Raw genomic sequence first — 14,971 nt, forward strand, 5'->3', positions numbered from 1 at the left:
TCTTGTGATGGTTGATGCTCAGATTCTCTCCCTAAGGCACAGTTGGGGCAGGACTGACCCCCATTGTCCTGCATATCTCAGGCTGTACCATAATTCTCCTTTTCATCATGCTACACAAAAACACCCTTACAGGCCCCAACACACCTTTCATGTTATTTTAAATGTTTTGCACTGAGGAACACACACGCATTCTTACAAATATGTGTAAGAGCCTACGGGGGCCCAGAGGAGATGCAGACCCCGTGGCGTGCAACAGGAACACAGCCAGCTCGCTTGAAAAGAAACTCGCCCTGAGCAGTGCTTATTCTTAGATTAGTTGCAAACAAGAGGGATATCTTCATATCTGAAAAAGCACATATTTTGAGAGGTACACCTATTGCAAATGCTTTCCCAAGCGGCTCCCAGGTGTACCCTAGGTTAGCAATGCTAGCAGAGAGAAAGTGAAAACAAACTCTGGCATAAAAGAGAGGCAACCCTACTAAAATCTCCTCTTAATTCCCGATATTGAAGTGATTGTTTTAAACTCCACAGCATAAGCAATTCGATTCATGACAGGATGACCTGTATTTGAACTATTCCTATTATTCCTGTCATATTCTCTCCAGCAGATGCTCAACAGCCAATGAAAGCACCATAGGTGACTGGCAATTTTAAGGGATCTTTCCTCCTTCCAGTCCCATTTCTCACTCTAATTTAATCAGTTTATTTCCCTGTCTTTTTTTTCAGCCTGCTATATCATGCTCTACTCTTCAAGGCACGCTACAGCTAAGACTCACCTACACACTGTGTCGCTGGCATCTTAAATCACTGTTCTGGCTCCAGGGTAGCTATAGGAGTATCAGCATGTACCAACTATCCCTCATTAAAATTCAGCAGTGCTGGAGCAGAGGAATTGTGCAACCCCATTGTTTCTGCTGTGTGGTTGCAAGTATTCATATAATCTTATTTTGATTTTGGGGTGGTTCACATGCATATTTACACTTCTAGGTTCAAAGGACAGCGTGTAAAATAATACTGTATGACTCTCGGTACTGGGAAAAGATTAGAAGTCTAGAAAAAATACAAAGTTATCTGACAGCATCATGTGTAGAATTAATGCTGGAGCATGCATTGTTTAGGAAAAATATTCTGTAAACTGTTCATGAGACAATCTGTGTTTTTCCTTCTGAATAAAGTGTTGCTGTGAAAGGCTTCAGCTTAAATAAAGGTTCTTATATTTTAAGCAATGATATGTATTGAAGTGACACCTTGAAGTCCTTTTCACAGATCAGATACTCATTGTGTTACCTAGCAAATCAGATACTCATTGTGTTACCTACCAAATAAATACAAAATAAAAATTACAGTGCCTGCCTCGAGGATCTTATAGTCCTGTTGTCTGTACTCTGACATGCACCACATTTCATCACGCTAGAAGAGATGTCAGGGGCCTACGCTAAATACATGAGTCCTCAAATAAAACATACTGGCAAAGTCAACTGAATTCGAAGGACATACCAAGGCCTATTTTCCCATAAGCAATTTTGCATAAAGGGGCTCAGCCAAAAAAGGTCAAGGGAAAACACTTCCCTGTTGGTTGTGAAATTCTTCTCCAAAAGGATTTACATCTACAAAGTAGTGATAACTCAACAGATTTGAAACTTTGCGTAATGCTTACAAAATAATGCAGATGAGCAAGCCTTGGAAGATTACAAGGAAGTGTGCCTGCTAGTGATTCCCAGAAAAATGCTTTCATGGCACAAATACATGAGTTGAGGGAGACATAAAAGGAAAAGAAAGGATTTAAAGGAATCCTAACCTGACAAACCATACCCAATTGTGCTGAGTTAAGATGCTGGCAACATCAGCATTAGCAACTGGCTAAGACAGGAGCAACTTTAACAATGAGGGGTGTTTGGATTTGGATCCTCAGCATTATTAGTCACCTTTCTCCTTCAAAACACATGGCCACAGCATCCTCAAGGTTTCATAACATGGACTGACTTGTGCCTTCTTCCAGTGTTTCCTGATGAACCTCAAATAAAATGTGTATATTCAGTATTAGCTCTGGAAGAAGATGTCCTGAGCTCTTTCCTCTCTATTCTTTTTGTAATACACCTGTTTTACTGTGCTTCTTTTTAGACAAATATATTTACATTTCTATCGATATATATTTTATGAATGTAATGCACATAGGGATTCAATAGCACAGACAGGAGAAAAGCCCAAAAATCTATTTCTGAACTACAAGACGTTATTCACCCCAGCCCTTGGCTTCCTACAAGGACCTCCAGCAGAGGCAACAGCTGAAGACAGCCAGAGTGGTTTTCTTTGGAATATGAACACAAGGAATTCAGCAAGGGATTCTGGACAATGTGTTACACACCTGCCAGGAAGAAACAGTAGTTTAGAAGGTTAACCCTACTTTTCTTTTTTTTTCCTTCCCCCCCTCCCCGCCTTTCCCCATTTATTCTTCCACTTCTAAAAAACTCAAACAGTTCTTCAGATAAGGTGGTCAGAGCAGAGGAATATTTAAATCGAGTAGAATAGCATAGTGGATGGTAGTAGAGAAATATCGAGCAGAAGGCTCGACGCCAGCTCTAGGAAGCACGACAGCCCCGCTCCACACTCCCATCCCTCTCACACACACTTGCAGACCCCATACAGCTTGTTTCCCATTCCCCCTTCCACTTTCTCCTTTTCTCCTAACATGGGAGAAGTGAAGAGCAGCAGCAGCCATCAGGTTTCTCCTTTTTGTGGTTTAATGCTAAAGTGTGTGATCCCAGGCAAATTAAAAATATACTCTTTGTTAGTCGCGAGTTGGCAGGTACAGCTTAAATGAGGCTGTTTCTGTGGAAGTGAATTAGACAGTCTAAAAGGGGTGGCTGGCACAAATGACTTAAACAGAAAACCTTGTGTTTACTGGTCCAGGATCAAGCAAACCTTGTTGGCCTAAATGCTTTCCTATACATATTAACCTATTTCATTACACAAAGTCCTTAACCATAGTAAATGAAACATTACCAATGGGAAATCCATAAAAGTTGGAACTCACAGAATGGAATGTTTTGATTTATTTTTGCCTCCACTCTCCCAAGAGTCAATCAAAAAGTAAACAATATTTTAACTTTCCTTGAATTAATTATTTGTAAGCTTTTCCCCATCAGACTTCCCACTCAGCATGGAATAATATACCTACCTTCAAGAAAAAAAAAGTATCTTTAAATCCCAGAGGATACATCTTAGCACCTTTTCCCTGGCCCAAATAAAATAGTCCATACCCCAGTAAAATCTTTACTAAGAATAATGGGCAAGGAAATGTCTAGAAAAATAGTTTCTGAAAATCCAACAGCAGAACAAAACAGGAAAATGTCTGGGTTTTGCATCTGTGTTTTACAAACACTTTCTAGTCAATGGTCTGCTTTCTCACCATATGAATTTTGGGTTTTACTTCATCACATGGATTAAACCTTTCAGGTTTCAGTAGCTGCTTTCAGGAAGAAAAACCTGGACGTTGTTTACAGATAGAGAAGTATGACAAGGATGCTCTAAGTTAGCACAGAAACTCCACATAAAATCCCTGTTGGAGGAAATGGCAGTTTGTTCATTAGTTCTAGCACTTTTGAAATTTTTGATGCTTTTCTACACCATTTATAGCCATGCAAATCACTAGTGTTCATACTGCACAAAGAAATGATATATATTTTTTTATACAGGGGAAAGAACAGCTAAAAGAATTAGCTAAATAAGGCAATCCTTTTATACAAGGACCTTAGAATTTAAAGTTGTTGGTAGATAACCGGGTGGTTCGAATGTGCTTAAGATTGGAAGGATTTCAGCACAGCTAAAAAATATCAAAGATATTTTTTGTTTCACAATGTTGCAGATAGACACAATTTATATATTCTAACTTCTCTGTACAGCTTTCTGAAATGAGGGTACGTATGTTTTCTTTGAAATGTCATGTATTTTTTATCATGCTTAGTTAAAAAAAAGTATTTTGAATGAGATAGTTATTTTTTAAAAAAGATTTAATATCAACAGGTTTTTTTTTTCTGAAACATTTAGAGTTCATTAAGGTTTTCTCCTAAGAATAATGACCATCATTTTCTTTTATATTCCAAAAAATCTAGGTCACAGAAATGCTGTTATTAGGATGTGCAGTCTAGCAGACAGGACATGCAGAACTCCTGACTGAAAGTTAAAGCTCATCTTGTTTAAGTAGGAAATACTTTTTTTTTTTTATTTAAACAAATGAGAGTAACTTCTCCTGGGTGTTGTAATTCTATCATCACTTGGAATCTGCGATCAAGATTGGATTCCTTTCTAAAAGATGCACTCCTGGCTCAGTCACAGATTAATGTCATTGATAGTTCATTTACTTGGTAAGGAATAATATAAATATAGCAAGGTCAAATTCTTTGGCTTGTTTTACACCACAGGTCAAAGTGGACAATCATATTGATCCCTGAAGAATTTTGAATTTACTGTCATCAACGACAGTAATAATTAATGTGTGTCTGTATTCTTTGATTTAAATCCTGTTTGTAAGTAGTGAAGTGGGGTGTAAATATCGCCAGAGGAAAGCACTGTTTGAATCCTGTCACTTCACAAGTGAGATTTTAGGAATTCTCCTGGCTCTGATCTTTTACCTTGACACAAAGCAATCAATTTCAGTGTCTCTTTAAAGAGATATCAGGGATCTAGTATATATTTTACATGCGGACATCTTTTCTTCAGTTACATCTGCCAGGTTAAGTTCAGATATTCAGAAGTTTTTGGAAGAACAAAGACCATCCATCTAACAGGTCACAAGGGTAGAGATAACAGAGACAGGCACAAAGATGAAGCTTCTGTAGGTGAATGTTTCTAACAACATACAGCTCTGGCCAGTCCTCTACTGGCTGCTTAGCCCTGGAAGACAGAGCTATGAACTTGGGCTGCACAAAACCAGCTCACAACATTGTTCCTGGTGGATGAATCACCTCAACTCACATGAGCTTGGGAATAACTACACTTACAGGTTTGCTTTAACCACTGAAAAGCTTGTTGTTTAGTACTAGAATGAGTAAGGCGTCGTGTGATTTATTGCTATCCTCCTCCAGAGAGAATGAAGAGTTTTTAACAGTGGGTAGAGCAGTGGGGTGAGAGGTGCTAAATCTTGCCTTTTACCTTAGACCAATTTTGGTTTTCCACACAGTTTCATGGATGAGGTGGGTCAGTCACGAGTTCGTACCGAGCCAGTGTTTTAAATCTGGCGACACATAAGTTAGCACACTGCACACCTCTGCTGTGGAAGGCAGCATGAATCATGGAATCATAGAATCATAGACTGGCCTAGGCTGGAAGGGACCTTAGAGATCATTTAATCCAGCCTCCCTGTCATGGGCAGGGACGCCTCTCAACTAGATTAGGCAACATACAGGGACTAACTGGGATCACGCTAAAACTGTACATGAAATCATATCTATCATCTAGATTTCTTCAAAAGCTGATTGAGAAGACAGCTGAGGGCTTTGCAATATCATCTGCTCTCTCATGGCAACATCCCTAGCATCGGGCAGAAGGCAAGAGTTTTCCTCATGGATATTAAAAATATGCATATCTGTATCTTGCTTTACTTATTTCCTGTCTTGGATTTTAAGAAAGAATAAAAGTCTAGCCAAGTCATTGCCCCATAAAATTTGCTGGCCACAAAAGCTGCTGTACTTAGCAGGAGATATGTCAAGTCAGCTGCAGGTGCAGAAAAACCTCCTCTGCCTTCTGCTTCTGGCAGAAACAAGGATGCATCATGATGACAGTCTGTCCCCGTGGGATGTGCTTGCAGAGCCAAGCTCCTGCCTCACATCCCCTCCAACGGTACATGCTACCTGCCTGTGGTCTCTGAAGGAAGAAACTCACTACTGTGTTTTCTGAATAAAAATTTTATGACCAAATCTGTCTTCAAAAGCAATACATGGTTCCTGATAAGATAAACTCTTTTGTGGCAATACAACTTGCATAAGAGAAAAAAAACCCACAAAACCCAGAAAAAACCATCACGTCATCTTCGGCAGTCTGGTCTAGATTTTGAAGGAGTCCTTTAAAATTTGAGAGTTTTTTATGTGGCTTTTTTTTAACATTGTTTTTCAGTTAGAAGTCTTTCTTTTTCTAGTAAGGACAATAAAAAGTCAGACTAGGATTATGGGAATCATACCTGAGGTTTACAGTCCTTGTTTTCCCAAAGAGCAAAAATATGGAAACAAGTGACCTTGGAGTTTGGAATTTTGGAAGTGTTGGGTCTCCTCAGCATTTATTTTTCTGAAATTCCACACAGAAGCAGAAAATAATAACTCAAGTGGCAAGGCAAGGGGGAAGAGGGGAAGGGAGCAAAAAAGCAAACAAAGGCTTTCAAGCTCCTCCCAGTTCTGGTTGCTGGGAACTACGACAGACAAAGGCTTTTCAGAGCAAGCACAAATCTCCAAGGTGGTCCTTACAGCTCCACACCTGTGTCCCCTCTGATCTCTGCAGCCCTTGGCTTCCATTGCCAACCCAAGTGGCCCCCTCTTCCCTGTCCATATTCCTTCCTTCAGGAACGCACTTTCTTTAAAGTGAAACTCATCCTTTAAAATCTAGTTTTTCCACATTAAAAACTGCTTGCATGCACACACGCTTTCACACTCGCATGTGAGCCCTTAAACCAGCAGAAATGCCCAAAGTCTTCTGATGTTCCTTTCTAACTATATCAACTGTGAGGTCTCTTCTACAGTCACAACTGCTTTGGAACCTCTTAATCTCAGGAATAAATTTGCAAAGAGTTCCAGAAGGGTAAATCCTCTTGGCTCTGGAGAAACGACTAAGGGCTACACACATTTTTGGCAATACAGAAACCACTCTAAAGGCCAGCTGCAGTTCTGAATCTGCTGCTTGAGGGGAGGATAAAGACTTGGGTGTTGTTTAGTCTGGAGCAGAGGAAACTGAGGAATGAATGTGACGAAGAGTCTTCCAATTCATAGGGACTTTTAAGAAGAGAGGAATGACTGATTGATCTTTACAGTCGGCAGAAGAGAAAAGAGGGGGAATCAGTGTAAGCTCTAGCAAAGACAACTTAGATTAGATATTAGAAAAACATTTCAGCTACAGTGGTGAAATACTGGAACAGGCAACCTAGGAGCGTGGAATCTCCTTCACTGAAATTATGCAGACAAAGTTTAGATAAATACCACTTGAACAGGCAACCCAGAAATGTGGAATTTCCTTTGCTGGAGTTTTAAAGAAAATGTTAAGACAAATGTCTGGTAGGCATGGCTTAGCCACACTTGATCCTGTTTCATCCAGCTCAAGGACCTCCAAGGTTTCTTCTAGCTCTCCGTTTCTGGGAATGTGATTTATAAGGCAGCGTCAAATATTCCTAAGACGGGTACACCCACACCTATGAGGCACTGCGGACACACACGCACACAGCGAAGGAGCCTCAAGGAGATAAAAGGATGTGGCTGTTAAAAAAGCAAGTAGAAAACAAAGATGAAGGTTTGCTCAAGTCTTTCTGCACACAACAAACAAGCAGCAGAAGAACAGATATCACCTCTGGAATCCTATAACTCACAGTCCAGTTACCCAGCCACTCGATCATTTCCTACCAGCTGGCTGTAAAAGACCATCCTTCATCAAAAACTATATCAGAGCTCTGTTATCTTCCTCCTCTCCTTTTCCCACTGATTAATGAAAGCAAGAATATCTACTTGATGGCTACAGTGCAATCAGCTGCATTCTGCTCAACACAGTTGAAGTTGTATATTTGCATGTTAATATTTTTTCTATTGCAGACCTCCCTCTGCTACCATAAAAAACACAGCCTCTAATCCCCTATTAACTGTATTTAGCAAACCTCAAGTGTTTCCTCCATTTGCAATCTGGCTGGGCTTCAGCCCTGAAGCAAATTTCAGGTGGCTGTGGTCTAAACATTAACTCTGGTCTGGAGCGATTTGAATTACAAACCAAACAGACTGTAAATGGAATCCTAAGGTGCAGTCAGAGCTCAGTCTGGGAACCTGGCTTTGTTCTCCTGAGCCTGCAAACCTACTCTTGCACTGCTCCTCAGGCAGTCAAAAAATGAGTCGTTACTCATGGAGAGGAAGCGCAGGTGTTACATTAAAGGATTGCAAAGGGAGCCATTCGGTACCAACAGTATAGATTTATTACTCATAAATTTTTAAAATTTCCTTGTGTTTTGTGATTAAAAACATATCATACTTTGATTTCCTAACCACCTCCTGTGTTATGCTTCCAAATTTTTGACAGTCAGTTAATTATGAAGTTTTGAACTTATTTGCCAAAGTCTTCTGCGCATGCATTTTCTGTGTTGCAGCGAAGAAAAGTATTTAGCCACAAATACACTCCTTTTCTCAAACTGCAACTGTTAAGACGTGATGCAGACTTTAATTATTCACATCCTCCAGCAACACAGAAGCATCATCTGTTGTGCAGGAGGCATCGGAGTGCTTCTCATAAAAAAAAACCAAGGACCAAGTTTAAGCCCATCTTAGTACTTCGCTCATGCTGAAGACTGAGGAAACCTACGGGAAGTGGAAAAGACTTGTGATTTTATCCACGCAGCTGGCATTTTGTAGACTGCTTTTAACAGGATGCAAGAGGTGATCAGCTAGACCTTGAAATAACCAGACTTAAGAAAAGTTTTGAATAACAAACTAGAGTTGTAATTATGGGCAACAAATCAGCTATTGTGCTTTCTTTGCAAGTAGGAAGCTGCTTATGTGATAAAATACACTTGGGCATATTAGATGATCAATCACTGAATGTCTAGGACTCAGGAATGCATCATAATAATTATGATAGTTACTAGTTTTATATTGCAGGCTGAAATCAATGGGACTTTTCATGTACTGGAAATCAGGTTCTTCCTGAACCAGAGACTGATGTCAAAGAAGGATAAGCATGTGCTGATACAAACTGCTGAACAACCTTCTCAACTACTGTCATGGACAGGGGGTAGCATGGATTTACTAGCAGGCCCAAGGTGTCTTTGAAGTATTTGTTCTATTACAGGTTTATGTTACACACTAGTCATTCTGCCTCTTTATAGAACAGGAAATACTTTCTGCAGAAAATAGGAGAATATAATGGTCCTCTTTGAAGGATCCTCCTCTGTTCCCATCTCAGCTCTAATATTGCACCCATATGCCGTCTGCTTTCGGACAGCCACTTGTTTTTTCAAAGGCATCCTACAGCATTTAAGGAACTTTGCGTCTGAAAGTTGCTAACCTTGAGGGATTTTCCACAGCTGCAGGAGGAATGATTTAGAGAGATTGCTCCACAGATACTGCTTGTGGCCAAAGTCAACAGAAAGCAATTCGATTTCTTTCAAGATACACATAGGTAAAATGAAGTCTGTGTTCTCATGCAGTCTACACTGCAAGAACATCTAATAAATAAGTAAATCCTATTGGAACTACTTTGTTCGATTAACTTCCTCATTCAAAGCATGGGTAGTGCTTAGGGGCTCGGGACCCGAGCTTTCATCCAAAGCTTTGCTCCTTTGTGCCCTCAAAAAAATTACACTGGTCTGCCACGATAGGTAGAGACTTCTCCAAAACTGTTCCTTGTTAAATTCGACTAAAGACAGTTTTCATCTTTTGAGATAAGACTTGTGTAAGCTAAATGTTTAAGTTCTTACTCAAGCTAACTTCTCAATGTGAGGGAAGGACAACGTATGAGAGCATGGACAGAAAACACACAGACAACATTCATTTGTGTTCCAAGAACTTCTTTCCCTCGACAGTCTTAATAACCTTTTGTTTTTGTTGACTGTGAGCTGGCATTACTCCTTAAGATGTTTTATTTGCGGGAATACATGCAAAACACCTGTTTCCATGCCATATGTCCCTACAGCTAAGGTACATATGGCGTGGAATATGTATATAAAACAATTACTGCTTATTTGCCATTTATTGTTCACTGCTCCTTCTACATCAGATGCATAAATCTGATGTTATGTGTGTGGAATTACTGCCATGTTATAACATTGGAACACATGCCATGTATTAGCCTTTCCGTCTCAAAACACTATCCAACAGTAAAGCAAGACTTCTCAACATTCCAGAGTCAGCAGACCAAGTTGCAGAAGCTGCCCTGTATGTTCAAGATTTGTCTGTGTATTCAAGCTAGTGAATGACAGGGTGGAGAAAAGCCAACAGCCCTCCAGCCCAGCACGCTCGGTAAGGCACACACCTGTCACGTCCCCAGCCCGTCTCGGTGAAGAACCCACGGGGCAGCACTTGGACTTAATGTAACTTACTCCTGGCAAAATCAATAGGAAAGCTCAGGGCAGTAAAGCTGAACATACCTGAAAACTCCCGTTCATAGCACACAACAAAGGTTAACGTTGCTGAAAAAATCACGTGTGGCTTTCTCCTCCACTTTAGAAAATACTCTGCCACAGAGAAGTTCATTCAACTTCGTTAACTACATCTGATATCAACTGCCTAGAGGCTATAACTCAAAAGGAAATTTCACATTTTTGCAAATAAAAGTAGGGAAGGGAGAAAAAAAAAAAGATTATTCTATGCCCTGTTTTTGGCACCTCGGTGGTGAAGGTTTGCTTACGCAGCCAAGCTCCCTTGCACTTTACCCTGCATAGGGCAGCTGAGGTCCAGGGTGTTTGAACAGGCCACAGGGAGAATGTCAGACCTGCTGGAAAATAATGTCGGTCTCTGTGCAACATAGCACCACAGAAAACTGTATTTTCACAAAGACCTTGTCCTGGCTATGTCTTTGACCTCTTCTTAAGAGGCTGTAGCTGGAGCCTTTCTGGCCTATGGTCTATAAGCAAAAATGGTTTCAGAAAAAGAAAACATAATTCAAAGTGGTGCTGTCAGACACAGCAATGTTTATTTTCACAGGTTTAGCCCCAGCCAGTACAACTCAGATGCAATCTGCATTGTGTGTGAAAAATGAAGCCACAGTGGACAACTTGATTAATACCTACTTATGTCAATCATACCATCCTGCTCGATGTCCCCTGTTGTTACTGGTACCAACTCATTCATCACTTCCATGCTGAACCCCACCACCAAGGAGCTGTGAACACAGTGGAAATACTTCCGTGCATGCTGCCCGGTGTTTCTGTTTCAGGCTAACTTTCCTGTTGTACAATCAAGGTGTACAGTGATATTCAGAGCCATAACACTGCTTTTTTTTCCTCCCTCCCTGGTTTCTGTGTTACAATTAATCTAATTTCTAGTGACCTGGCAAGAGAACACTTTCCATGTAATTTGGCAACAACACGTCAATGCAAGGCATTAGCTTCTACATGCCAAAAACTGGATTTTCTCAGCTTGGCTCCAGGTGCTAACAACAGGATACAACGCGACCACCAACACCAAAGACTCAGCAGTGAGAAGGTGTATTTTTAAACCATGGAAATAACAAGTTAAAATAGGGGTTTCATTCCAGATTATTCCAGTTGTTTTAGGTCTTGGCATCACAGCTAATCTCTAGACCCATGCTGAGTTTGCTATAATTCAAAATGTTTTATAATTATTTCATAACCCATTATCCAGGTCAATTATTTTTAACTTTGTCCTGAGTGTGAATGAGGACAACCTTCACAGTGAGAGGCCTCCGCTGCAACCAGAGACTTGGGGTACCAGGCACAGGCTAAGACACAGCCTTTCCTCTGACCCCAGTGCAGGCCCTTGGGGAATTGCCTCTCTGTCCTCCACGTCGTGTTTCTAAAACATCGTAAACTTATTACCTGAGTACAAATTGGGGGGAAAAAAAGAGAAAAAATCTCCGTCCAGACTTTATTTAGAACCTCTTGCTTGATGAATTAGGGTATAAATAATGTTTTCTGAGAACCCAGTCCCTAAATGCCTAATTCTTTATTCCCGGGACATGCACTTGAGAGGTTGTGTTTTGTATTCATATCTGAATGCAACGGACTCCGGAATGGATTTCTTTCTACAGCTGTGCAAAGCTGAGAGATTTCAGGGCACAGCAGGCTGTACAAATATTTCCTTCAGTCTCAGTCCACTGGGCTTTTGAATTCCCAAATTCTCGTCACATATTAGGTGCAAACAAATACTGAAACCAATAAAAAGACCTGAATCAAACAGAAGCTAAACTATCAAAGCCAAATTTTGCATCATTTACCCACACCATCACCGAAGGAAAGCCCCAGGTTCATCTAAATATCTCTGGGAACCTTAGCAAAGCAGGCAACACATTTGGTCAGTTTAATGTTCAGAACAAACATGAGTATCTGGGCAGGTTTTACATAGCTTGAATTCTGCTGTGATCACTTTTACAAAATTCTTGTGTTATTTTTTCATCAACCTGAGGAGAATTACTTTTAGTGAAATACCTACAGACTTTTAAAATACAGTTTTATTTTGTACTCAGTTAAAAAACAACAAAATCTGTCATAACTGTGGTCTACCTGCATTCAAAAAATGCAGGTGGAGAAAATCATGGAGAATCCCCCCCAAAATTTTCATCTCTGTATTTTCCTTATATAAGAACATTGTCCTCCACACACAAGGACTGTGAAGCAGGAGATCTAACAAGACTCACTGGAGAAAAGTGACAAAAGGGGAAGTAGATGAAGGGGCAACTGTACTGTAGTTTTCCTCTGTACACAATTTCCCACTCCTCAACTAACGCAATTAGCTGAGCTGATGCCACCTCTCAGTTAATGGCAATGCCTTACAACATGGAAGTCCCCTGCCTTAAAGGGATAACTGAACCCCAGATGTTTTTCCCCAAATCTCCCTCTGCCGTAGAGACAGCACCACATGGATGTCACTGGTTTTCAGACAGCATCGGCACTATGGTCCAGCATAAATTCCATTGTCACACAGCATTCAAATTTATTGTGGTCAAAATATTATTTACTTTTGACCTTTTTTTAAAAAAAAATAAAAATAAAACCTTTAGGGAGGAAAGGAGAAAATGCAAAACAGCTATGAACATAATAGGGTCCTTAAGTTCCTGTCCCTTCATTTTCCTTGCACTCTCACACTCCTTTCCAGCCACGTAACACATTCAAAGTATTATACAGGTGTCTACTTAGATCAGGTCAGAATTTCCAGCTGACAGGTCTTATTTTCCAGCTGGAAAATCCTTTGAGTCTCAGTCATTTGTTTTCAAGAAAAATAAAAACCCTATTGGGAAATTAAAATAAAATCCAGTTGCTTGTGATCAGCTGGCTATTCACTGGAAAGACATAAAAGCCTTAATGGAGCAGGCATGGAGCACTGGAAAGAGATAACACTAGAGCCATTCAGATACCAAGAGCTTTAAGGAGAGCTCTGCAAACTGTCCCAGTCCCCTCCATAGCTACGGTTCCAGTTGCCTCTTATTGATGGCTTTGACTGTCTGCCCCTGAGGTTTTGCCACAGACTTTATTGACCTGCTTCTGCCGTTCATGAATGCGGGACAGTTCCCATCGAGACCGGTGGAAAAACTGCTTTTGAAGTGCTCTGCAACAGCACACAAAGCTCTGCAAAGATATACATGGAAGCATTTCCAAGACTGGAGGAGCAAGATACAGCCTCAGTCTCCTTATGGCACATGGGGCTTTGCAAAAGGACCTGCCAGCTAGAGAACAGCCTTGGTCACTGACTGGAAAAGTGGAAAATGAGCCACAGGAAGAGTTTGGGCTGGTGAACAACAACACTTCAGCATGGCAGGGAAGAGCAGCCACACAGAGGTGGTGTTATTTTGCCCTGAAATACACAATTTCATTTTTGTGATCTTTAGTTGCCAGTCAGGGATCTGCTCTAAACCAGGTTGCTTGGGTTGGGTACCGAAGATATGAATTGCTCATGAAAACCTTTCCCTGTTGAAGTCCCTGGCAAGCCTTTACACAAGCTTCTAACAGACAGGTGTCAAACCCACAGAGAGTCTTCTTGAGCCAAGATGCATTTAGCACAAACAGATGATGCACATCTTACTTGTGAGGCAAAAAAAGTCGACATGTCCAAGCTCAATCCCTGATTTTCAGTCCTAATTTTGGTTGCAAAGGTATTTGCTATCAGTTATTTTCTGCAAGGGCCCTTCACAGCACATACACTTTCCATAATGCTACAACTGGTTTACTTAGGGTTGTGGCCTCTTAGTTTTAATCAGTGTCACTATACTCGTATAGTCTGCAGCACAGACACAACTCGTTTTGGCAAAGGGATCTTGCGTTCCTCACAAGAAACAAGATATTGCTGTAAAAAGACTTTTACATGGAATAACTGAGCCTGGGCAGAAGAGGGTGTATATATTTTTATCTGTAGCATAAAAAAACTACAACATGTGTATATGAATAAGACCTGAAATGTTACTTTCTTTTTTGTTAAAAACAAGAAAATCAGTCTTTTCCTTTTCTTTTTTTAAATAACAATTACTTAGTTTGTTTCAGTCCTTCAATTAAAGACTATAAATTGTTTTAAAGAAGTGAACTTGGCAGGTTTTATAGGATGTTGCCATCTGGGCAACAGACTTCAGGCTTTGTATATTTACCATAGTAAGAATGAAGAATTAAAATCTGCCTCGGTGTTGTAGCCATCCTGCTGCAGAAACAGAAAGCGTGACCAGCATGGTGGGAAGGGGGTGTGGAAGAAAAGCAGTGCTTTGGATTTAAAAGGTTTTGGCACCACTCTCAAGGTCTGCGACAAATTTATAAAATTTGTTTTATTAACCACATTAACGGTGTTGCTGAGTGAACTATTGATTTATTTAGGTCCTCTCCAACAAATTTTCAAAGGTAAGTTCAGCTATGAAATACAATAAAACCTCGATAAATAAATTACTTGTGTCAGAAATTGGGGAGGGAGCAAGGAAGCTGTCATGGAACAGGTGCTGGTGTTTAAAAAAATAAGATTAATTATTACAAAACATTACCAAATAGAAAAGGAACTTTTAATTCATCTGGAAACTGGGCACACAAAACCTTGTGGAATGAGGACTATGACCTAACAATTAAAAAAAAGTACTATGACTCCAG

This window comes from Apaloderma vittatum, unplaced genomic scaffold (genome assembly GCF_000703405.1).
Source record: "Apaloderma vittatum isolate BGI_N311 unplaced genomic scaffold, ASM70340v1 scaffold13146, whole genome shotgun sequence".
Lineage (NCBI taxonomy): Eukaryota > Metazoa > Chordata > Aves > Trogoniformes > Trogonidae > Apaloderma > Apaloderma vittatum.